Source organism: Xenopus tropicalis, chromosome 9 (assembly GCF_000004195.4).
Source record: "Xenopus tropicalis strain Nigerian chromosome 9, UCB_Xtro_10.0, whole genome shotgun sequence".
In the NCBI taxonomy this organism is placed as follows: Eukaryota; Metazoa; Chordata; class Amphibia; order Anura; family Pipidae; genus Xenopus; species Xenopus tropicalis.
In genome coordinates this window covers 22,746,764-22,771,287 of record NC_030685.2, presented here as the reverse complement: position 1 = coordinate 22,771,287, position 24,524 = coordinate 22,746,764, and positions in this window count along the sequence as shown.

The window sequence follows — 24,524 nt, the reverse complement described above, 5'->3', positions numbered from 1 at the left end:
TTACCTTTGTATGTGAGAGATACAATGGAGGTTTATCTTAGTTAAATGTTTTTGAATGGAAGAATACATTTTATCTTGTTACTTTAGATGTTAGTTAACTTTATACTTGCATCCCACTTGAGGGTCGGGCGTAAGCTTCACTATTTTTTGGAAAAGGGTGGGTCTATATCATGGGATCAAATATGTTTTCAAATGGAAAATCAATTCTTTCATGATTATTATGGGGTACTTTTTATTTCTAAATTACACTGTTTACATAGCAAATAATTCACTCTACCATTTAAAATGTTATACTTGAACCAGCAAATGTATTTTTAGCAGTAATATTGGTGTGTAGGCGCCATCTCAGTGCATTGTGCCTGAGTCTGAGCTTTCAGAAAGAGCCAGCGCTACACATTAGAACTGCTTTCAGGTAACCTATTGTTTCTCCTACTCCCATGTAAATGGAGGAGTCCCAAGCCGGACTTGGATTTCTTACTATTGAGTGCTATTCTGATACCTACTAGGAGCTGCTATCTTGCTCCCTTCCTATTGTTCTGCTGCTGGGCTGCTGCTGGGGTGATATAACCCCAACTTGCAGCTCAGCAGTAAAGTGTGACTGAAGTTTATCAGAGCACAAGTCACATGGCTGTGGCGCCCTGGGAAATGAAGAATATGGCTAGCCCCATGTGAAATTTCAAATTAAATATAACAAATATAAAAAATGCAGGATTCTGCTAAAGAAGCTCTTTTTTGGAAAAAAAAAACATGTTTTCCCATGGCAGTATTCGTTTAATCATAATTATTTTGAGTTTGAAGAACAATATTACAAACAAATCTGCGGGACAGCGATGGAAAGTCTCTTCGCTCCTAATTATGTGGGATTGTATGTGGGCCTTTGGGAGGAAAGGAAGATTTCGATATATAGTGCCCCCATATTGAGTTGTTGGGGTGATATAAAAATTATGTTATTATGATATTTTTCCTACTATATATTTTCATACTAATTTTACTCTTATACCAGAGGATTAAGTCACAAAACAAGCTTGTAGCCTTTACAGAAGCTGATGCTGCAGGGTTTATTATTAATCATATAGAATGATGCAGTCATATTGCAGTGGGTATAGGAGGGCTGCACAGGCATTAACAGGGCATTTGCTGCTAGGATTGAAGTGTGGATCCCATCTTTACAAGGCAGCAATGCTGACCAATCAGAATTCATGCCACACTTTAATTTACAACCAACTTTTGCCAGCTTCACTATGTAATCTACAAAGACTGGCAAAACGAGTTCTTGAAGAGGTCAGTGACCAAACAAGTCAGCAACGTTTGTTATAAAATGGAGTATTTGCTAATACATTTTCCTGCCTTGCTTTCTAATGCACAAAACCACACACCCAAGCACTCATACAAACACCGACCCTTGTTCTGGGTGAATAAATAACTCAGGGAAACAAAGGACCCATAAAACACAACTGACCAGATAGCATGGGATCCAGAAAATGGTCTTGTGTGTCCCATGCATTAGGAGCAGCCGACGGAGACACATTATCTACCCAGTACCTGAGTATGGTCAGATGTATGAAAAGAAAGAATTAGCACTGGCCAATAATGACATACAAAGATTTATTGACGTGGGCTATTGGCCCTGATGCAAACATGCAAGCAAGTGACTTGTTATAACTCCGGGGGGGGGGGGGTTGAAAGAATGTATTCTGGGTAGAATTAAAAGTCCTATATGATGATTCACAAAGACTTTAATGGATCAAGTGTAATTACCAGGAGATGCCACAATAATTCTGTATGGCTGGGTGTTCTCAGGTGTGGTACAATCCTCCCGCGATCCTGAGCTGCGCTGATGAGTGTATTAAAAAGAAATTCCAGTAGGTGACCGTAAAAAAAAATGATCCTGTTTACTATTAAAAGCAACGTTTGTTTATCCCATTCTGGTCACTGGGTTTGACTCTCAAAACAATGGAACAGGAGTCAGTTCTCCTCTTGGTCTTTTAATCAGGTTTAATTAGCTGCAACATTGTTTCAGGAGTCAGAGCCAGGAGCGCAGAGAATGGAACCAGTCAGGCAGATACTGGTTCCAGTAGCAATAATATTTACAAATAACTTTAAAGCCATATAAATGAATTATAATAAATAAATATTATATATATATATCCTATTGTGGACCAAAACGTTGGACACAAGTGGTATGTGAAATAAAAACATTTTGTTGTCTTTATATTTGAGAGTGTCGGTTCTTACCAAACACATGTATTTTTTTGACTGTGCACCACAACAGAGAGTTTGGAGATGAGTATGGGCACATTTTCTTTGATATATATATCTATAAACTGATAGAAAGCAGGCAATCGCATCTTTTTTAAAAAAAACACAGTATGCCTGGGTGCAGTATTAGAGTTAATGTAGTACAAAAATAGAACAGATGCCGCACTCACAGGACTTAGTGAAAAAATAAATAATACCTTTATTGTGAATAAACATCAATCTAACGTTTCGGCCATTTCCACAGCCTTTCTCAAAGTGAACAAAATCATTACAAACCCTTGAACCCAAGAATGGCGCCAAAATGTAGCTGATGACATCACACTGTGTAGGACCAATCACCCCCCACCAACAGAATATACATAAACACCCAAAGACCAAGTAATATAAGGTTACAAAGTTTAAAACCAAGGTAGACAAAACTACATATTGATAGAAATAAAGCCAAAGAGAAAGGAAAGACAAAGAAAGGGAGAAAAAAAGTATAACAAGAAAAAGCAGAAGCGTAACACATGTGGTGTTTGGGTGTTTATGTATATTCTGTTGGTGGGGGGTGATTGGTCCTACACAGTGTGACGTCATCAGCTACATTTTGGCGCCATTCTAAGGTTCAAGAGTGGGTTTGTAATGATTTCATTCACTTTGAGAAAGGTTGTGGAAACGACCGAAACGTTATATTGACGTTTATTCACAATACAGGTATTATTTATTTTTTCACTAAGTCCTGTGAGTGCGGCATCTGTTCTATTTTTATATCTATATCTATATATATACTGTAGATATATATATTATATGAATTACATAGCATTACATATTATTTGATTATGTAAAAAACACAAAGGGAACAGTTATTATATAATAAAATAATAATGTTATCCATCAATTCTGATTGATTTCCGAGCTGGCATGTAATGTGAATCTTAATTAATTTCTAATTAGCCTTGTATTGTGACATTTATATTCTATATATACAGTTTATTGTGAGTCAGTCCCTAAACTAAACTCAGTCCAGAGAATGTGCTGTGAGTCAGTAGAAAGATAGGGAGCGCCTAGGGGTATCTGTAGGGGCTCAAATCTTCATTGGCTGCTAAAGGCCAGCGTTCAGCATAACAGGGGGAATTCACAATGCCTTACTCAGGGGCCTATTTATCAAAGTACGATCAGCTCCGAATACAAAAAAAATTGTATTTTTTCCTGCCTTTATGTGGCCTGCACCCTTGCACCTCACAGTCTTTTTGCAATTTGACTCTTTAAGAATAAGCCCTATTATGTGTAGCATAACAACTACTAAAGAAGCAAGGCTTTTGCTAATTTAGCAAACCATATTCCCACTGGAAGTGTTCTCCAATACTGAGCAGCCCAAATCCATTGTTTCCTATGAGCAGAAAACCACATTGTTGCAGAAAAACGACCCTTGTTTTGTTCCTTTTTAATTGTTTAACACAATGCAAGTTTATGGGTTAACAGTAAAATATTTTTTCAGCCTCTATTCAACCATCAGATTTTAATTAATACCTTAATACGCGCACACATTGTGTGCAAACACAAACATTATAAACTGATTTACACTAGAATTCCCTTTCCTGCTATAAGTGCCAATTAGGTTCTTGTCCCAGACAAGCTTGCTACAAAAGGGAGCTGACCCATATTTGTGGAAAGGGAGGCCACCTTTAGTACTTTGCTTTAAAGCATCCCCATACTTTCATTTTCAATTTTTCCTTGTATAATTAACAGTGTTGGGTGTATAATTTGCCTCTTCCAATGGTCATGCCGGTGCCATAAAAGCTGTAGGCCCCAGTGTATAATCCAATCATTAGCTCCAAGACCAGTGATTGGATGAGTCCAATTTTGTCCTGTGTGTGGCCACATTGGGCCCAAATGATTTAGGTGTGTGTTTCCTAAATCCTGGATCCACTGCTGACCTACACATCATTCTTATATATAACTATATTAGTTTGTTTATTTATTCATCTGTTATTTATATACCACTGACACATTTATGCTTTGCTTTACAGAGATTATACATCTTTTACATTAGTCCCTGCCCCAGTGGAGCTTACAATCCAAGGTTTCTAGCCAAATTCATTAGAAACCAGTTAATCTGCCTGTGTATATTTGGAGTGTCGGAGGAAACTACCCAGAAGAAATCCACAAAAACATGGGAGAACAAACAAACTCCCTGCAGATAGTGCCCTGGCTGGAACTGGCATTGGTTCACCCAGGGCCGGGTGGGGGTGGGTTTAAGGGTAGGAGCGAGAAGGGACCAGGTTGGGGAGAGGGGTTGCTGAATGGGGGGCAGACAGGTCTCGGGGCGAGGCTAGATGCTTGTCTTGGACGCCCTTCTGTTTCAGCCCAGCTCTGATTTCACCATAGTTAAAGTCTTCTCTTGTCTCCCCACTCCTCGTAGGAAGTAAAGACTTTAGAACCAGTCACAAACCAATGGGACTGGATAACTTTTAATGTTCTTGGTGAGTTTATTTGTTTACCCTGCAATGTCTTGAATTCCCTGGATTAAGGTCAAGCGGCACATTAGTTATTGCCATATCTCAAGGAGATGCACTTTTAGGATTGTTAAGTGGTTACTGACAGTATCCCTGTCTATAGTTACCACACAAACAGACCTGCAATGAGGAAAATATTGGCAGTCAACAGCTGCTCTTAACCTTGTGGTTTAATAGCAAACAATCTGTGCAGTTATTTAATGCACTACTGGGTCTTGTTTCAAGTGAGAAGCAATCTTCCTGGAAAATCATTTAGTTATAGGAACATCTTGTATACATCTGTATTTAGCTGGAATAGTTTTAATTTGCCACCCTAAAAAGAGCCTTGCCAACAATGTCAAAACCAATGAACATTTATCAGTACCTTAACCAGCATGAAAGCCTGCCTAGGGCTAGCTAGTAGTGCTCCATCTCTCCTACCAAGGAACCTACCAAGCTAGTTCTTTACCAAGGATTAGCTATGAACTCAGTCTTCCCATCAGTTATAAAGTTGAATTGTCCATTACTTTTGGGCCTATGCGCAGTTATAATGCATCTGTGATAAATTAGCCCTGCGTCTATTTCAGATAATTTACACTTGGATTTACTTAGCAGAAGGATTTTGGCTATCTCATAATCATCTTCCAAAATGATGCTTTGTGGATGTGGTGAGGTTAGGCCAAATGTAGCTTTACTGTATATAGACCAGTCTCCATTGGGTATGTGGTCCATTTGTCAACATTCTCATTTTAGTGGTTTAAGAGGTTTTTGAAACCACAAATAAACAAATTTTGTCTAAAACCACAAATGCCAAGTGGCTTATTAAAATAGAAACTTTGTTTGCCATATGCCAAATTGTTCTAATTTGTTCCACTAGCAGCTATTTGCCCTTCTTTCATAGTTTCATGGTTTCTATGCCAATGCCATGCCAAGGAGGGATCTATCCCACTACTCATTTCCCTGTATTGACACAAGCCAGAGTAGGTGAATGCCGTATACAATAGTAGCTGTGAGGAAAAGATCTGGGGATGCCATTCTTCCCTTATCGCTCGGGTACTAGAGTTCTAGCTTTAGCATGGTTCTGCCTTTTCTCCACACCAGCAATTTTACTCTGACCTTCTACTGTGCAAGTTCTTAAGGATATTCAACGAGTCATACCATCATATGTCATTTATTTTTGGAATCATTTGGGACCATTTTAATCAGTTGCCTATTGTCTATAAGGCCAAGCGGTTTATTAACAGGAGTAATATTCCCAGGTACCAAGATTGCTGGGATACATACAGGGGATGGGGGGGTCACACATGAGCACATGTGCATCACAAATCATGCTCCCCAATGTATGCACTTGTGTGTACCTGTCCTTACTGGGCTCCCTCTTCCCCTAGATCTCCCTGTAGTAGTGGGATCTGCTCCCTCTAGATGAGACCCCAGCTTTTCCGTTAATCTATGTAGCATACATCTTGTAGGGATACTATGGAAGGCCCTAGCTGTTTGATATACTCTAGTACCAATATTCATATTTAAAAGGGTTGTAAACCCTGCTGCACTGCTCAACCAAATTTTACTCAACTGTTACTGGACTACAAAGCCTAGAATAATGTAACATATAATAAAGGTTGAGGCATTCTGGGAGCTGTAGTCCAGCAACATTAGTGTTGTTTTCTTAAAGCAATATTGTACAGTAGAACTTTTCCTACATTTTTTACCAAATCTCCAGGGCCAGTGGCTGCATTAAAATGCATAAAAATCCTCCAATGAGAATCCCAGCTGATCTGTGTAAATAAGGCTCCCTGTTCTTTGTTCCTGCAATTGGAGTTGGGAGCAATAAGCACAGTTTCCCAGCACTGAACAAGTCTGTTCTTTATCCCCATGTCTGATCCCCAGTTTCATATAATGAAGAAAAAAAAGGACATAATTATCTCTATATGTAAGATACCAGCAAGATGCCTGACAGTGTTAGGAATCAGTACTTTCAATGTTGAATTCTTTTGCATTTATAATGAGTTTTTGGTCAGTAGAATTCTCATTGGTGAATTTTATTGCATCTATAATTACAACTTTTATAGATAACAAGTGGGCGGAGGGGGACAGCGTTGCGCTTGGGTTTAAAACCCCTTTAGGTCTATCATAACCAGTAGTTACAATAAGGTTTGCCTTTTTTTAATGTCAAGATGGAGTTTCTGCATGTTCTTCTTGTTTAGAGCTGGTAATACCCATAATTTGGCTGGGGAATTTGGGTCACAATGATAAGTGTCCTTTATAAACCGCCACGGAGGATAATAAATTCCTTCCTGGAAAGTAAGTCAGATAGATGCAAGTGGTACATAGTTTAATTGGACAAAGGAAATCAAAGACCTGCACGTGAGTAGGGTAGTTGGGCGAACGTGTCAGATATTTCCATGAAACAGGAGACCCTGGGACTCTAATCCCTGAAACATAATCAAGTCTTACCTGCAGGGTTTCATTCATACCTGCAATAAATATAGCAAGTAACGTAAGTCTGCGTGATAATCATTTATATAGCTCATGATTGAAAGTCCATAAATTCTTTTTTTTGGAAAGCAAATGCTGCTCTACTCTATTCTGTGCTGGCATTTGTATTACTACCGCGTTGTCTCTTTTATCCAGTCTCTATGTCAAATCATAACAATATAGTATTACAATAGCAGGTAAAGGAACGCTAAAAATAGAATGAGTGCCATTATATGGGAGGCAGGAGTGACAACGCTGAAGTAAAAGGATAATTGACATAGTATTAAGTTCTATCTTTTATTTTTTTTCTAACAATCAAGATGCATTTTCCATAGATACTGTTTTGTAGGGCTCAATTACTATGGTGGGGCAACGTGCCCTTGTTTGAATTTTGCACCTAGCCCCTATACCATTCTGATTTTGCTCCCAAATGTGCAATGTTTCAATCTCCAAACTGAGCACAAAAGGGGCCAGTGAGCACTTCTGTCTGGGCTCTGGCTGCACTCTTGCCACTGCCATAGGCCATGGGTAAGTTAGGTTTGGTTCAACCACTGTGCCCTAATTTAGGAGATGAGTAGGGGGCAGGGGGGACACCTATGTGCCTCGTCCGCCACCCCACATGAACAGAGAGCTGCCAAATGCAGCCAGTGGTGTATTTATGGAGGAGGCCGAAATTGAGGACAGAGACCTGGTGCTCTGAAGGAGAGGGAAGAGATCTGTCAATTCATATAGGTGCACATTTTTCTCCTTTTTCTAATGCCATTCTGATTTTGTGCCCAAATGTGGAACTTCTTGCACTCACCAAACGGAGAACAAAAGAGGCCATTTACAAAGACTCCAGACAGTATAACTAGAGCTGATTAGTTGGTATGGGTACTGCCCAGGTTCAAATTTGCCCAGTGTTGGTAAATGAGACTCTCTGTGTATGCCCCAGGTTAGGAGGAAGAGGGTCTTCTTGTGGTTTGCAATAATATCCAAGTGTTTTGTTTTGGGTTTTTTTTCACTTCAGTGTTCATGTTCTGCAAAGCCTTTGTTCGCTGTGAAAATGATAGCGTGGAAATACAAAAAGAATTAGACATACTCAGCACAATGCATATGTTATCGAATAATGCAAAGGACAATCTGAAACCTTCTAGGAAGCTATTAAGCCCAAGGGGGATATTTATATATTATGTCTATATATTAACAATCGCTTTGGGAGGAGATCACTGGCCAAGAGTATTATCTTCAAAAATAGCATGTAACGTTCTCACAGGGAAAAACACACTTATAACTGTTTATATTAAACTGGGACACCAAAAACTTGTCCTAAAAGATGATTTTACATCTGAAAAGAACAAAAAGGTGTGCCCAGAAATGTAATATTTTAGGAACGCTATCAAATGCCTATTATTATAACTAAAGCGCACACCACAAGGGTCAGTACCTACTCCTGATAGGCCATAGAAGGAGAGTTCACAGGGGCATTTCTGTCAATAGCTAGAAAGAAACCTAGAGCCACTGGGCACTGGTTGGCAACCCGAGGATGGATGGAGAGGATAGAAAAATTGTTTATTGAGTGTTATGATGTGTGCCAATAACCTTAGTACATTAAGGGGTGTATTTATTAACATTGGAGACAACCAATCAGCAGTTAGATTGAAACGGTCACTGGTCAAGTTAAGGTGGTCATACACAGGCAGATTTCAGCTGCCAATTTGGGTCCTTCAGACCAATTCTGCAGCTTATCTGCCCATGTAAGGGACCCCCAACAGGCCCACCTGACCGATTTCTGACCTAAAATTAGTGGCATACCGGTGGTGACCTCTCCAAACGAGTGGATCTTATGGTGTATGGCCACCTTTAGAAAACAAAAGCAAGATGTGAATGGTTGCTATGGGCAACATCACCAGTGATGTTTGTCTCCATTGTTATTAAATACACCCCTAAAGATCATATAAACCTTCCCTAAAGTTCTCTTTCACTATAGCTCCCAGCATGCTTTAGCTCTTGATAAAATTTTGGTGTATGTTGGTATTTGAAGTCCAGCAAAAGCCGGATGGATGACATGCAATGAAAGGTTTATGTCCCAATTACATTCATAAAGACTCGTACAAATAGATGCAACATGGTTAATTACATATCCAAGTTGATTGTCCAATGATAAACCAATAAAACTGAACAGTAATCTCACTATGGTGGATGACAGCACAATGACAATGTAATATCAGCCCCCCAATATTAATGCGATTGATTCAAAGCTGGTAGAGATGATGGCGTCTTTTTGCATCAGTTCATTTCAGGCCACATACTGGGGGGGGGAACCTAGTGGGGGGAAACAAGCAAAGTATATAGCATGTATCATCATTATCCAATCAGAGACCACAGTTTCTATTTTCCACATGCCGGCCAATTGGCAGCTGTGTTTTCAGCCTCCACACAGGTGTGTTATGGTGTAAGTGAAGACGTTAATGACTTCCTGGCGAGAGATGAGAAATTCTGTTTCCAGAATTGGGTCCAAAACACAGAAGCAGGAAACAATTAGAATAAAAGCTCACAACAAACCCTTAATCAGGGTGGAGTGAGCAGTAACATTATATTTAATATGATTAGATTCGGCATTATGTCATGGATGGGAGGCTTTATACTATGGCACGGGCAGTTTAATTATGCCCCCTTGTGTCCCAGGGAATGATCCAGGCTACCATCTGATTGGATATTGCAACCGAAGCTTGTATTACATTAAGGTGCTTGCATGTAGGGTCAAGAAAGAAGTTGTCGGTGCTTAAAGAAATAGCCATTCATCCATGAAATGCTAATTTCTGTTCTTACTTTAATTACAGTTACATTAATTACAATAAGTGGCCTTTTATAGAATCTTACCAAACTGGAATATATATATCAGTAAATATTGCCCAAATGCATCTTTTCCCTTGAGCCGCCATTTAGTGATGGGCTGGGTGCTCCCTCAGAGATCAGCTGACAGGAAATAATGCAGCTCTAACTGTAACAGGAAGTAGTGTGGGAGTAAAAGGCAGAACTCTGCCCATTAATTGGCTGATGTGACCTAACATGTATGTGTGCCCTTGGTTTGTTTGTGTGCTCCGTGAATCATTGATCCCAGGGGGCGGCCTTTAGTACTTCAAATGGCAATTTTCTATATTATTTATGTATTTATTTGTATATTTTATGAAAATTGTTTATTTAGATAAAGCAGGGCTTTACACATGAGCTGTTTTATGTTATATATTTATATAGATACCATCATTGTTTGGGGGTATAGTTTTCCTTTAATATGTACAGTCCCTTGTATGTGCTCAGTGTTACTCGGTATACCTTCTGCTGGTTGAATTAGGGCCCAATACCTTGATTTTTTCTGTTAATGACCTGACTTATTGGCAGCCATTTGGGATATATAGATATTACTACAGCACACACACACTGGGCCAGAGGGTGTAACGAGAGAGCATTTGGTCCCTGTGTCCCTAAGCGCAAGTCTTTTTTTAGTACAGGTATAGGACCCATTATCCAGAATGCTCGGGACCAAGGGTATTCCGGATAAGGGGTCTTTCCGTAATTTGGATCTCCATACCTTAAGTCTACTAAAAAATCAATAAAACATTAATTAAACCCAATAGGATTGTTTTGCATCCAATAAGGATTACTTATATCTTAGTTGGAATCAATTACAAGGTTCTGTTTTATTTCTACATAGAAAAAGGAAATCAGTTTTAAAATTCTGAATTATTTGATTAAAATGGAGTCTATGGGAGACGGGCTTTCCGTAATTCGGAGCTTTCTGGATAACGGGTTTCCGGATAAGGGGTCCGATACCTGTACATTTTCTTGGTCATCTGACGGCTAAAATGTGTACCTTTTTCCCAAAACCTAGCTATATGGGAATTTGTGTCATTTGACCGTACAAAGAAGCCTTTTGTGCCCATCCAATTATTCTGAAACCATTGTAGCAGGGCTACTGGGAAGAAATATGTGGAGTTCATATGCTGAGAATGCAGTAATTGCACGCTTCTGGTAAATAGCTGACATATGAAATAAGATTGCTTGCATTTCCTTCAAGCAGCAGAGTGGGCAAAGTGACCTGCCCTCCATCCCAAGTTAATTAATATAATAATGGGGGAATAGAAAATGAAGCAAAAAGTGTTTAGTCTGTGTTTAGTGCGATAACGTGCATTTGTTTAGGTGTTCATAGCTAGGGACAAATAAGGGTTCATATACTGGAGCTACTGTCACCTCCAAGGTAGCGCCAGGGTTCCCCTGTGTCAGTAGATGCCCTTTTGCTCAATAGATGCAGGCTGCTTGTGCCTATCGATGCAGGAGAACCTTGGAGCTACCGCCACTTCCAAACCAGGGTTCCCACAGTGACCTGTGAAAGACCTGCGAACACAGTCGTACCCGTGGCCCACTGAGTATCTGACTCAAGGGCCCACTGCCACTGCCCAGCAACCGCTGCTGCTACTTCTGCGCTGCTTACTTAGTGAAAAAAAAATTAAAATGGCCATGCATTCCACCTTGGAACAAACAACCATCTTTATTTTTTCACATCAAGTAGCAGGAGCGAGAGTGGCTGGGGACTGAGTGGGGTGCGGGCAAGTGCTAGGGCCCGACAGGGATGGACTGGGGTGCCCACGGCCCACTGGGTACCAGACCCACTGCTGCTCCCCGCTCCACCCCCAGCCGCTGCCACTGCCATTCCTGCACTGCTTACTTACTGTAGAAAAATAAATAAGGAGCAGCTGGGGCAGAGCAGGGTGCAGGCAAGTTCTAGGGCCCAATAGGGTCTGGTCCCACCAGATTTTTTTCCTGGTAGCCAGTGGGCCAGTCAAACCCTGGCTGCAAAAAAAAACAGAGCACACGCATCACTTGCATGACTAATCCCGGATATGACAACAAACGAATATAGAAAATATTCAATGCTAATCTTATATCGGCTGCAGTCAGAAATGGCCCTTAATGCCTCCCTGTGTGCCAGGTTCAGCTGGTTGCAGAGATATCAACCTTCAGGAATCAAATCTGAGTGAATTTAGCAATGTCCCTGGCATGACCTGACCACTTTCAGTTATGCTCTGACCATTCCCTTTGTTCAAATACAAGGGGTTTAAATATACATGGATTGGCAGGTCTGCTGGTACTGAGTGCTGGGAGTTGTACAGCAGAAGAGAGGCACATTGGGCAACACTATATTACAATCACCATCTTGATCTACTGATGCCACCTTGTTCCAATGCCCACCAATTGCTTTGTGTTCCAGTTTTCAATGGTGACATTGTTTAGAACCCAAGAATTCTTTTAAGAATGAAATTTGGAACCTGGCTTCATTTTTTATAGTGGTACAGGTATTGGTCCTATTATCCAGAATGCTCGGCACCTGGGGTTTTCCAGATAAGGGATCTTTCGTAATTTGGATATCCATACCTTAAGTCAATTGAAAAATATGAACTAAACCCAATAGGATTGTTTTAAATCCAATAAGGATTAATTATATCTTAGTTGGGATCAAGTACAAGGTACTGTTTTATTATTACAGAGAAAAGGGAATCATTTAACCATTAAATAATCCCAATAGGGCTGTTCTGCCCCCAATAAGGATTAATTATACCTTAGTTAGGATCAAGTACAAGGTACTGTTTTATTATTACAGAGGAAAAATGACATCAATTTTTAAAAAATAATTATTTAATTAAAATGGAGTCTAAAAAGAATGGCCTTCCAATAATTCAGAGATTTCTAGATAATGGGTTTCTGCATAATGGATCCCATACCTGTATATGGAGGGCAGACATTCACTTTTGCGCCACCAGGATTCTGGAGATGGGACTATCCGGAGGTAAAGCAAATCATTTATTTAACCTGATATCCCTCGTTGGCTGAAAAAATAAAGTATGTGCGTCTCCGGTTTCCTATGGATAGTACCATCACATTGGCCATATACAGCATATTCATTTCCCCCCTTCCCCATTCCTGCCTTCTACAGAGCAAACACAGAAAGAACAAGAGAAGTTGTAATTACTCAGTGAGTTACTCAATACGGAAGGTACTATTTCAGGAATGGAGTGCTCACATGGTTGCTATATTTCCATTTCTTTACTACACAACAAAAATGAATAGACAATATAGCACCTGGAGTTCCATGTAAATGGAAAAGCTTACATTATTGTTATGGTAAGCTTACATATTGTTGAAGGTTATACGTATGTCCTTTGGAACATTCTGAGTAACTATTCATTAGAATGCATGCTGTGGGAACATTCTCACATGGTGATTAGAATGCAGCCCATTCCTTATCTACTGATCCCTCCTTGCATTCCTTCTTTGCACACCTCATTGCACAATAATGCTGAGTCAGGGGCTGGACCTGCACTGGGCAATGGAACATTCTTGCCATATGCCCCAACGTCCCTAGAAAATGCTTTCCCCTAGTTTTTAAGACTGGCCAATCGCATAGATGAATTATTTCAGCGATCCTATTTTAATAAATGGATTTCTGCTAGCACTTTATAACCTTAAGCTAGCCATACACATTGTGACAAGCTTATTTGGTGCACCGCAGTAGTACAGGGACCTGTTGTGTGAGGACCGCATCAACGTACAAATGTGGTCCTCCCCCCAGCACTGGATCCAAGGGCTGACGGCTATTTGCACAAAGCCAAACAGTGTGCAAAGTCCTTATTGGCCATTTGGCTTTGCAAATGAGAAGGAATATGTCCATGGGCAGGAACTACGTGGCTCGTTTACAAGCTTAGGTGCGGTGGCAAAGTGCATGTTTTTTTTTCCCACAACTGCAGCTATTAAGGCAAGCCACTGCAGAAATCTTGGAGCTAATGTTACCTTCCATTTGGCAGTAAGTCTAGGGTTCCCCAGCATCAAAAAGGCGCACTTGTGCACATTTCACAAAAATGGCAGGATGGAAGCACTATAGGCCATATAGGTGAACATTTAATAAATGACTTTGGATGTAGGTATCTATAAAGAATGGCAATGATTCGCACAATTACTGCATCCAGATTTGCATGACCAAAACTGTGGTTGAAGGTCATACATGAGCCCTTGCTGCTTATCAGCAGCCAGTCTTCTGATTCACGGCTGCATACAAAGAAAGACATTTGCTGTGCCCAAAGTAAGCCCGTATGCACTTCCACCCAAACCACTGGAAGAAGCAATTTACACTCAGTGCTGTCAAGTACAAAGGTGCCATTTACTTAATGAATACAGGGCTCCCACCCTGTCACCCTGTGCTCCCTAGATGTCCCCAGATCGCATGTTCTGAATGTGATCCAAGGGAGGCCATTTCTCTATGCAGCTCTGCTAAATGCAAGCAGGGCTGCATACAGAATTAGGTACAAGTCTTTGAGCTCCAGTAGTGGGCCTTACCCCTTGCTCCATTTTTGAAAATTGAGGACCAAAGACTGCTTATTCTTTTGGATAAATATCAATGCAGTGCAGATAACAATCTTTTAGCCTGTTTGCCTTCTGCTCTCAGATGGAGAATGTCTTCCCTGGAGCATCATTGTGCCAATCCAGCCAACCATCAAAATGGGTCTGCCAAACAACCAACCTGTCTAACCTCAGAATTGCTCAGGCCACACATTCCCCTTTCCCTCTGAGTGATCGGATTATTATAGCATTGCGTGGCTAAATGATGTTAATATTCAAGCGCACACTTGGAAATGCCCTCCCTTGGCCAATGTGTATCCAGGCTAATAGAGCACGTGATCAGTTCAGTTTACATCAGCTTATTCCACTAGGCAGAACCTACGCGAAAGGCAATTTCATTCAACGCACAAAAAGGTTCATTGTCCAAATTGCAATTCTATCTTGAACATAAAACCTGAATAAGTGGCACTTCTGCCCTAATGCCCTCCGAAAATATGCCTGTCATTTCTAAAAGTGCATTCACTGTAAAAAAAATGGAAAACAGAAGCAGCGGTAAAGTGCTCTTAGGGATATTATGTAAGAAATACTTCATCAGCAGCAAAACAAGTTCCTGCTCTGCAATAACAGATGTACAGTAAGGGAAACATAAACTATGCAAGGAAGCTGCTCTCCAGAGCATAAGAGAGAAATAAACACAGAACCACCTGATTTTAAAAGGGAGGTATCAGGGGAGGCACTTGGGCATTTCAGCCTTCAAAAGTCAAATATGCCCATTATGACGCAATGGTGGGTATTTTCTGGTCGGTGACCCAGGGACTAATCAAAGATGTCTGGCATAGTGCAGGGAATTAGTGTTCTCATTGGTCATTTCTATTGCATTTATAATGAGGTTTTTGGTCAGTAGAATGCTCATTGGAAATTTCTTGCATCTATAACTACATTATTTTTTTTTTTTAATTTTATTAGAATAGACAAGTACAATAATCATTGAGAAACAAACAAATCCCAAACGGGATTAATAAGGTACATAAGTAGATCAGTAAAATGAACAATTCAACAATTCAATTTTACAATTGACTATGAATGAAAAGGTAATGACGGGAAAAAAAATGGATTATTGTAATACAATTGAATAAGAGTAATACTACAATAAACAATTCTTATTATTACAAATTAAACAGGCTAGTAGAGTTTGTAAATATTCATGGAACTATGGATAGTAAAGAAATGAGTCCAAATGAGAACTATCGTTGGGAGAAAGGGTATTCATGAGGAATCTCTATTTAGATAAGAATCTTGTACGATTTTCTGTGTTACTAAATTTGAAAGCAATGGCTTCATTTGTACAGAGAACTTGTAGTTCAGAAATATATTTTTTTTTACTTCTATAGCAAAACTTGCAGGCACAGTGGGACAGCATTATGATTGGGTTTACAACCCCTTACATGTACCTTCTATAAAGCTAACCCAGAAATACCAACCTGGATCCAACGGCATTTAGGCAAGGCCATTGCTGGGGCTGCTGTCACCTGATTCAGCACCCCTGTTGCAGCACCCCTTCCTCTGGGCCAATTTAAAGTGCCAGTGGACTCAGGGCAAGGATCTCAGTGGTGAGCTCCCTATGGCTATCATAATACATTTGTGATAATGTTACCCTCAAGCATGTAAACTAAGATATAATAATGTCGGCAATAAAGATATAATCTGTGCTAACCACAGCAGAACTGAAGTGCAAGTTACAAAATAGCAAAAATGGATAAAAAATGGATAAAAAAATAGTCTTTTATTATATAACTGTTGTGCCAGTGGATTAAAAAGAGTGGGATGCCATTTCAGGGGAATGCTTCAGCCAAAAGTTATAGCAGATAGAAGGTCTGATAGTGGGACTAGTGGGCCCTCTTTCCTGATAGACCCTGGGAAAATGCCCCTTTTGCCCATTTAGAAAAATGACTTTGCCCTTACCCACTCCGCATTTATCCCTTTGGAGTCAGAGCTAGTCAAGAGGGGGCTGCATCTGTATTGGCTCTGCACTAGAAAAGCCAAATTTCCCTTTTAAAAAATGGAAATGAATCTCTTAAGGTTACCCAAGGCTTTGGATCGGGGAGCATCTTGGCCACCCATCACAATTCCACCTCTTTCCCCCTGCTATGCTATGCCCGTGCTTCATTGCTTTGGATAGATATTGTAGGGCTTTGGCTGATGATTCTATGCATTTCAATGGAGCGTATAAGACATACTTGGGGTGCAAATCACTGACAGTAGGTGACAGACCCGTTGCTGCAGGTGACTGGGTGAGGGGCCTTAAATCAGTGTTACTCCCAAAAAATGTACGTGTGCTCACTGATTGCATTGACAATCCTGCCCACCAATGCTTCAGCAACAGGCCTGGACTGGCAATCTGTGGGTTCTGGTAAATGCCAGAGGGGCTGCTGTAAGATGCCACAGACAGTCACTATTAATTCAGCTGGTGGGGTGCTGCTTTGCCCTCTGTGCACTATTAATGCCAGGGCCTATTTTGAATCCCAGTCCAGACACCTACATCAGCTATGTTTTTCCATTACACAGGGAAATTGCTCTGCCAATATTACACTGCATTTTATAATGACATTCTTTACATATTTGGCTGAAAAAGGGCTCCCTGCCCAGTGATACTAAAGGGCCAATGTACCTTTATTGGAGACAGCTCTGGCACTCACTGCCAATCACAACAGACAATTAATTTAGTATTTTAATTACAATATAGTCACTTTGTTCAGACCCAGACTTACTCAACATTATGCCCAAATCCCATTTCATAGACTTGCCCTATTACCCCGGACACGCCAAGCGGTTAAGCAAACCAAACAGAGAGAATACGAGGCTGTGCCCGGAGACATACTGTTCTCCCTAGTCATATAGACTCATTTGATCCACACCAGGGTTCCTTTGCCAAGATTATGATTCTTGTTGATCAGCCAACCCAATCCGGTTTGGAGTGGATCTCTAGGCAAAGCTGCTGTACTTTGTACTTAGCAAATGCCATGATCAAAATTTGCTGTTATGGGTTTGCCTTCACTTCAGGTATTTATGGGGCAGGAGTGGGGCATTTTGGCTGTCTGGGCATCTCCACTCCAACCTCATACATCTGTGTGCCAAGCATGCCTGCAGTAGTTTGCTTTAGGTGGGCAGACAGCAGTCCATCTATGGGTATTCATTAAAAGATATCAAACACATACCTTTAGGAATACTCAGGGCCCCCTCAAAAGTCCAACCTTTGGTTAGGGCCCCCCATAGCTCATGAAACGAGTACAGATATTGGAAAATATTGGTGTATTAATCATTCAGTGAGAGTACTAAGAATATATTGTACGCCTATGAGATCTCTTATCCAGAATGCTTGGGACCTGGGGTTTTCCTGATAAGGGCTCCTTCCATGATTTGGATCACCATACAGTCTAGGAAAAAATCATTTAATCATTAAATAAACCCAATAGGAATGTTTTGCCACAGATTTGGATTCAAGCATCTTAGTTACCATTAAGTACACAGTTTTCATATCTTTAGTATATATATATATATACAGTACAGGTATGGGACCTGTTATCCAGAATGCTTGGGACCTGGGGTTTTCCAGATAAGGGATCTTTCCATAATTTGGATCTCCATAACTTAACTCTGCTAAAGATCATTTAAAAATTTAATAAACCCAATAGGATTGTTTTGCCTAAAATAAGGATTATTTATATCTTAGTTGGGATCAAGTACAGGTACTGTTTTATTATTACAGAGAAAAGGGAATCATTTAACCATTAAATAAACCCAATAGGGCTGTTCTGCCCCCAATAAGGGGTAATTATATCTTAGTTGGGATCAAGTACAGGTACCGTTTTATTATTACAGAGAAAAGGGAATCATTTAACCATTAAATAAACCCAATAGGGCTGTTCTGCCCCCAATAAGGGGTAATTATATCTTAGTTGGGATCAAGTACAAAGTTCTGTTTTATTATTACAGAGAAAAAGGAAATCATTTTTAAAAATTAGAATTATTTGCTTATAATGGAGTCTATGGGATATGGGCTTTCCGTAATTCGGAGCTTTCTGCATAACAGGTTTCCAAATAAGGGATCCTATACCTGTATATCCAGGATCGGGTTTGGGATTCGGCCTTTTTTTAGCGGGATTTGGATTTGGCCGAATCTATGCTCCTGACCGCACCAAATCCGAATCCTTAAAATCACACTTTTTGTCACATAAGCAGAGAAGTTAAAAAAATTTAACTTTTTTTGCGCTCTTTAACCCTTTCGTATCCTAATTTACATATGTTGGTTTGGTGGATTCAGGGTTCGGACAAATCTGGAAATAGTGGATTTAGTGCATCCTTAATATATATATACAGTATAATTTTTAAAAATTGTAATTGTTTGCTTAAAATTGACTCTATGCGAGATGGCCTTCCTGTAATTCGGAGCTATCTGAGTAGTGGGCTTTTGGATAAGGGATCCCATTCCAGTACAGCTAATAATTTCTTTTCCAACACAAATCCTATACCTTACTGACTTTCAAGCTTTAAGGGCTAGTATGTTATTTATAGGGATGCACCGAATCCGGATTCAGTTTGGGTTTCAGCTGAATCTGAGCCATTTTTAGCTGGTTCGGATACGGGCGAATCCAGAAGCCAAGTTGAACCAAATCCAAACTATATGTGTTGAAAAAACGTGGCTTCCAGCTCCTGTATAAAGAGTGAATGAAGAGAAACAGATGCACGGGGGGGGGGGGGGGGGTAAGTGAAGAGTAACATGGTTATTTCGGAATGGGCCATTATTTTTTAACTGATTATAGTTATAAATTGTCTTATTTCTGTATGGTGAAGCTTATATTACATTTTCACTTTCGGAATTAGTTCCCCTTTGTTTTGGGAGCGCAAGATGGGCGGGTGCGCTCGACTAGGTCCAATGCCTGAGTAATGTGGTTATTTGGCCCTTATTAAATCTCTAGGAAGGATTTACTTAATCCATTCTTGATCCATTCTTATATTTCCTTAACCAAGTATTTACAAGGGAAAATCCTCAGGGTGACTTGGAAAATGTTGTTCATCCAGCCATTTGGGTTTGGCAGGAATAATGTGATGAGTGAAATAGCCGGGATTCCTTAGGTGCCCAGTGAGGGAGAACTGTCCCGGGTATTACAAGTGTGCCGTCATGATCCATACGCAGATCCCTCATGTAACAAGCCCAGTAGTGAGGCCCAACCAGCAGCTTTCCCATTAGAAGCCCTCTGGTAAAGGGGTTGTTCACCTTAAATTTCACTTTTAGTATGTTGTAGAGACTGCTACTCTGAGATCATTTGCAAGAATGTAAGCTCTTGCGAGCAGGGCCCTCCCCCTACTGACTCCGATCCTCATCCAATGTAACTGCAAACCATTTTTGTGAATTGTTTATATGTACATGTTAACTGTTCTGTCTCTTGTACCCCTCTATTCTGTAAAGCGCTGCGTAAATCGATGGCACTATATAAATAATAATAATAATAACTGCCAACTTCATGTTTTGGTAGGTATGTTTTTTTAATTATTTAGCTTTTTGGTTTAGCAGCTTTCCAATTTGGAATTTTAGCAGACATCTACATAGTAACATAGTTACATCTAGTTGCTAGGATCCAAATTACCACAGCAACCAGGCAGTGGTTTAAATAAGAAAAGAGAAGGCCTAAAAAGAAAGGCACGTAATAAAATGTGACCATAACAATAAAATTCTAGCCTCAAAATTTAAGAGCTTTCTGGCTGCAGGGGTCAGTGACCCCCTCTTGAGGGCTGAAAGGAGTTGGAAGATAAAAGCAAATAAACAAAGACTATAGAAATGAAGAAAAATTGAAAAGTTGCTAAGAATTTGCCATTCTATAACATGCTAAAAGGTAACTTTTAAAGGGGCAGTCCAACCTAAGTGCAGTGGATAGGGCTTGTGCTGTACCTACCTGCCTGTTGTTTTACTCATGAAAATCTAGTTTTTTGTTATTTCTTGAGCTATACGGGGCAATCAGGGAAGTCCATTATTCAGGGGGATTATATGTGCACTGGGAATCAAATTCACCCACAAGAAAAAAAAAGAAGACCAATTGAAAAGTTGCTAAGATAAACTGACAGTGAACAACCCCTTTACATATACATTCTTTTTCACATAAAGGAAAGCCGTTTTCCAGTAAAGGAAGCTTCTATTTTTAGAAGGAAAAGTCGCCATTGGTGTAATAATGAAATAATACAGGCTCTGTATGAGGAGATGAACTGATAAGCACCTCAATAGGTAATTACAGTGAAAAGAATGGATGTTTTTTTCTGCTTCTCAGCTGGAGCCACCAAGACCCAGGTTTATGGGGGAACTGTGCTGACAGCAGACATACAATAAGGATTATGCCCTTATTTGTACATTCAATTGCTAATTTAATGCTCCCTTTGTGTTTTGCTTTAGGGCACCTTTAGTCCCTATTAGTCAAGAAAAAGTTGGCCCAAGGCCACAAATGGTGCTGCCATCAGAATCAGACCCACTAGTCCTACAGCTGGTTCTGTACAGAAGTTCCCAGAACTCCTTGGCTGAGGATGGAAGGTTTTTTTTCTTTACATGATGCTTTCACACTTGGGTGATTTTGCTTTATTTCCCATAATTACCCCTCCCACAGAGCTAAATTGCCCCATGAAATTATCCACTCTCATTGTCTATACAATAAAATATCTGCTTTTAGAGTCAGTGGCTGACCCAGAGACGGGTATACAGGCAGGACACAATTCTTTGCACTTTGTGGGCGAGTCTACGTGGCACCCACAGGTCTGTCGGGCCCCATTATGATAATAAGTACCACCCTCCTGAACATGCTTCTATGCTTTAATGTGGAAAAGAAAATCCTGATGTCTGGTTTTAACTGGTTGGCCCCATGTTTTTCATTTCCTTGTATATGATGCTATATAGCCATTTCCTTATAGTGGAAATTTATCAGAACTCATTCAATGTGAGTCAAGGGTAAATACAAATCTTATGGCAATATAGTGCTATTGTCTTTGCCCAATGACCAGAGTAGAACCATAGATGTTTTGCCAACAGATCTCTTTATCCCTCAGTTTATGTGTCAATTCAAGCTTAGCTGCCCACTCACACTGGTACCACTAACTTATACCCCATCCAGCTCCGGACTGAGATTCAAAATAGGCCCTGGCGTTTCAAGTACCCAGAGGCACAAACAGCCCCCCACCAGCCCAATAAATAGTGACTGTCTATGGCACCTTACAGCAGCCCCTCTGGCATTTGCCCAAACCCACAGATTGCCAGTCCAGGAATACCACCACCATTTGCCCAAACATTGCATGGATGCATTAGCAGATGCACCTACAGTATGCTGGCATCATCATGAAATTATCATAGAGGCAATGTTTAGTAATCCAATCCAATCCCTATCTGCCATTGGCCTCTGGGTCTGAACCCTATGGGGCCCAATCCTCCTGGCCTGGCCACCAGGTCCTGGTACCGAAGTTTGACTCTGATTCCCTTTATCCACCACTCATTTTATATTTTTACACTTGAATTTGCTAATGGAATGAGGGCTGGGTCCTTGACTTGTGTACCCAGTGGGCACCGAGTACCCCAGTCTGACCCTGATTACCCTTGTTCTAAAGTGCCCCTTATTTTATACTTTTCACTTGAATTTGTTCATGGAAATATATATTATTAGGCAAATTAATATTAATATTCCAATTGAAATCATTTTATAAAAAAGATGTAAAGATACTTTCCTTGCATGTTTCATACCTACTGGTACTTTTTCATAGGCAGTAAGGTCTTCCCACTTGATCCGGCGCTGATGTGGAATGTCACGCCTTGGCCAGGCAGTAATGCATCCGACAATGGGAATTGCACAAGATTGTGGCTGTAGCTCCAGCCATTAACCCATAGGTGACCCATTTAAATACTTGAGTTCCCATTATAGGTATCGGGCCAGTTAGCGTATAGTTGGACCACCCCACACTTAGAATGGAGGTATAGCCTAAAGCTGGCCATGCACTTATTTAGCTAGGGTGCCAAACAAGCTAACCTTTCTGTTCAGCCACCCAGTGTAGCTCGGTATGGCCAAATTGAGCTGATCTGATTGTTTGGCCCAAGTGGCAATTACCAAATCAGATTAAGAGCTTTTATAGAACTGACAGGACCACATCTATGGGCCCATGTGATCCTTGTCCTATGGGATTTTCCAGCAAGCCTTTAGGGCACCTGGTCAAGACCCATACATGGCCAATATGATGCCTACAAGTCAGGAGTGGCCATCACTATCAGCCTGCATATGGGCACGTTCAAACCCTGGGAACAGATGGATGAACCCCTACCCCCAAAGCAGACGCCCTTCTCACCATACCTGCCAACGCTCCTGTGCTTCGATCCTATTGGATGGCAGCTGATTAATCAGAAGCTATGGTGTTATAAAGTATTAACCACTTCATTCCAACAACCTTACGTGCCAATTATTTCCCTGCCCTTAGAGTGTAAGCTTATTGCACCTACAAAGTCTAGCCTTTGTTGGCTCCATATAAATAAAGGAGACAACGGAGATTTTCTATTATGTCTATTGTAGCCTTGGTACTTAAAGTTATATACACACCTAAATAAGCACGTGACTCTGTATAAGGTACCTTTGGAGATAATGTTGCCTAAAATCTCAGAATCTCATTAGGAAAAATGACTCCCTCTGGTGTAGATTTAAGAGATTTGTGGAATTGCTATTAGGCATCCTCACTTTATATAAATGTAATGATTTTTAGATGTCAGACATGAGTGACAGAGAAAGGAGATGGGACTGTTCTGGCATGGAGCATGGAGGAGAAAGACATTGTTTTGCCTACAGTACCTGCCTACAAAGTGTGTGTCAGTGAGTTCCCCAACTATACAGGTTTCTGATGCAATTAAAGCAGCTCTGGGCTAGAGTCAGAATAGGCCCTGGCATTCCAAGTACACAGAGGCACAAACAGCCCCCCACCAGCCCAATAAATAGAGACTGTCTATAGCGCTGTATTGTCCTGTGCCACCCTAGGCACCCGACCTTAATACGCCCCTTCCCCTGGGTAATGGAAGTGACATCACACACGACATGCACATGACGTCACATCCAGTAGTGTATCCCCACACGCAGTAACACATGACATCACACACGCCACATTGTGTAGCCACCCCCAGCTACAATCTATTATATAGCCGCCCAAGGGCTGCCCTCCCCCCAAAAGCTGCAGCCCTAGGCACAGGCCCTCCAGTTCCTATATATAAATGTGGCCCTGACTGTCTATGGCATCTTACAGCAGCCGCTTGAGCCCACAAATTACCAGTGGGGGCCTAAATTAAAACTATTAGTAAAATGGTGGTAGGGAAATGGGGCTAAAGTGCAAAAGGAAAGATAGAGGGAAAGTAAAGGAGAATTAAAAGGATAATAGAAAAGCAACAGACAGGGCTGAGATTTGTATGGAATAAATACAAGTAATTCCTACAGGGCAAGATAATGATGCTCTGTGCATAGGGCACAATTAGAGGGCTCAGTAATAACAGGCAGGAGAGCAATTATACAGGGAAAAGACCCTGCGGCTGCTGGAGGGCCCTATGGGTATAAGGGTCCCAGTGAAGGCTGACTGATGTACAGCATGACAATAAGAAATGTCTTTTCCCCAGGGTCTGGGGGGACCAACCCCAAAATGACATTCTTGCAAGGCCCATATTTCTAGTCACAGTAAGTAGCCGTCCAGGTCAGAGCGCAAAGGGGACAGTAAGTAGCGCCCAGGTCAGAGCGCAATGGGGACAGTAAGTAGCCGCCCAGGTCAGAGCGCAATGGGGACAGTAAGTAGCCGCCCAGGTCAGAGCGCAATGGGGACAGTAAGTAGCCGCCCAGGTCAGAGCGCAATGGGGACAGTAAGTAGCCGCCCAGGTCAGAGCGCAAAGGGGAC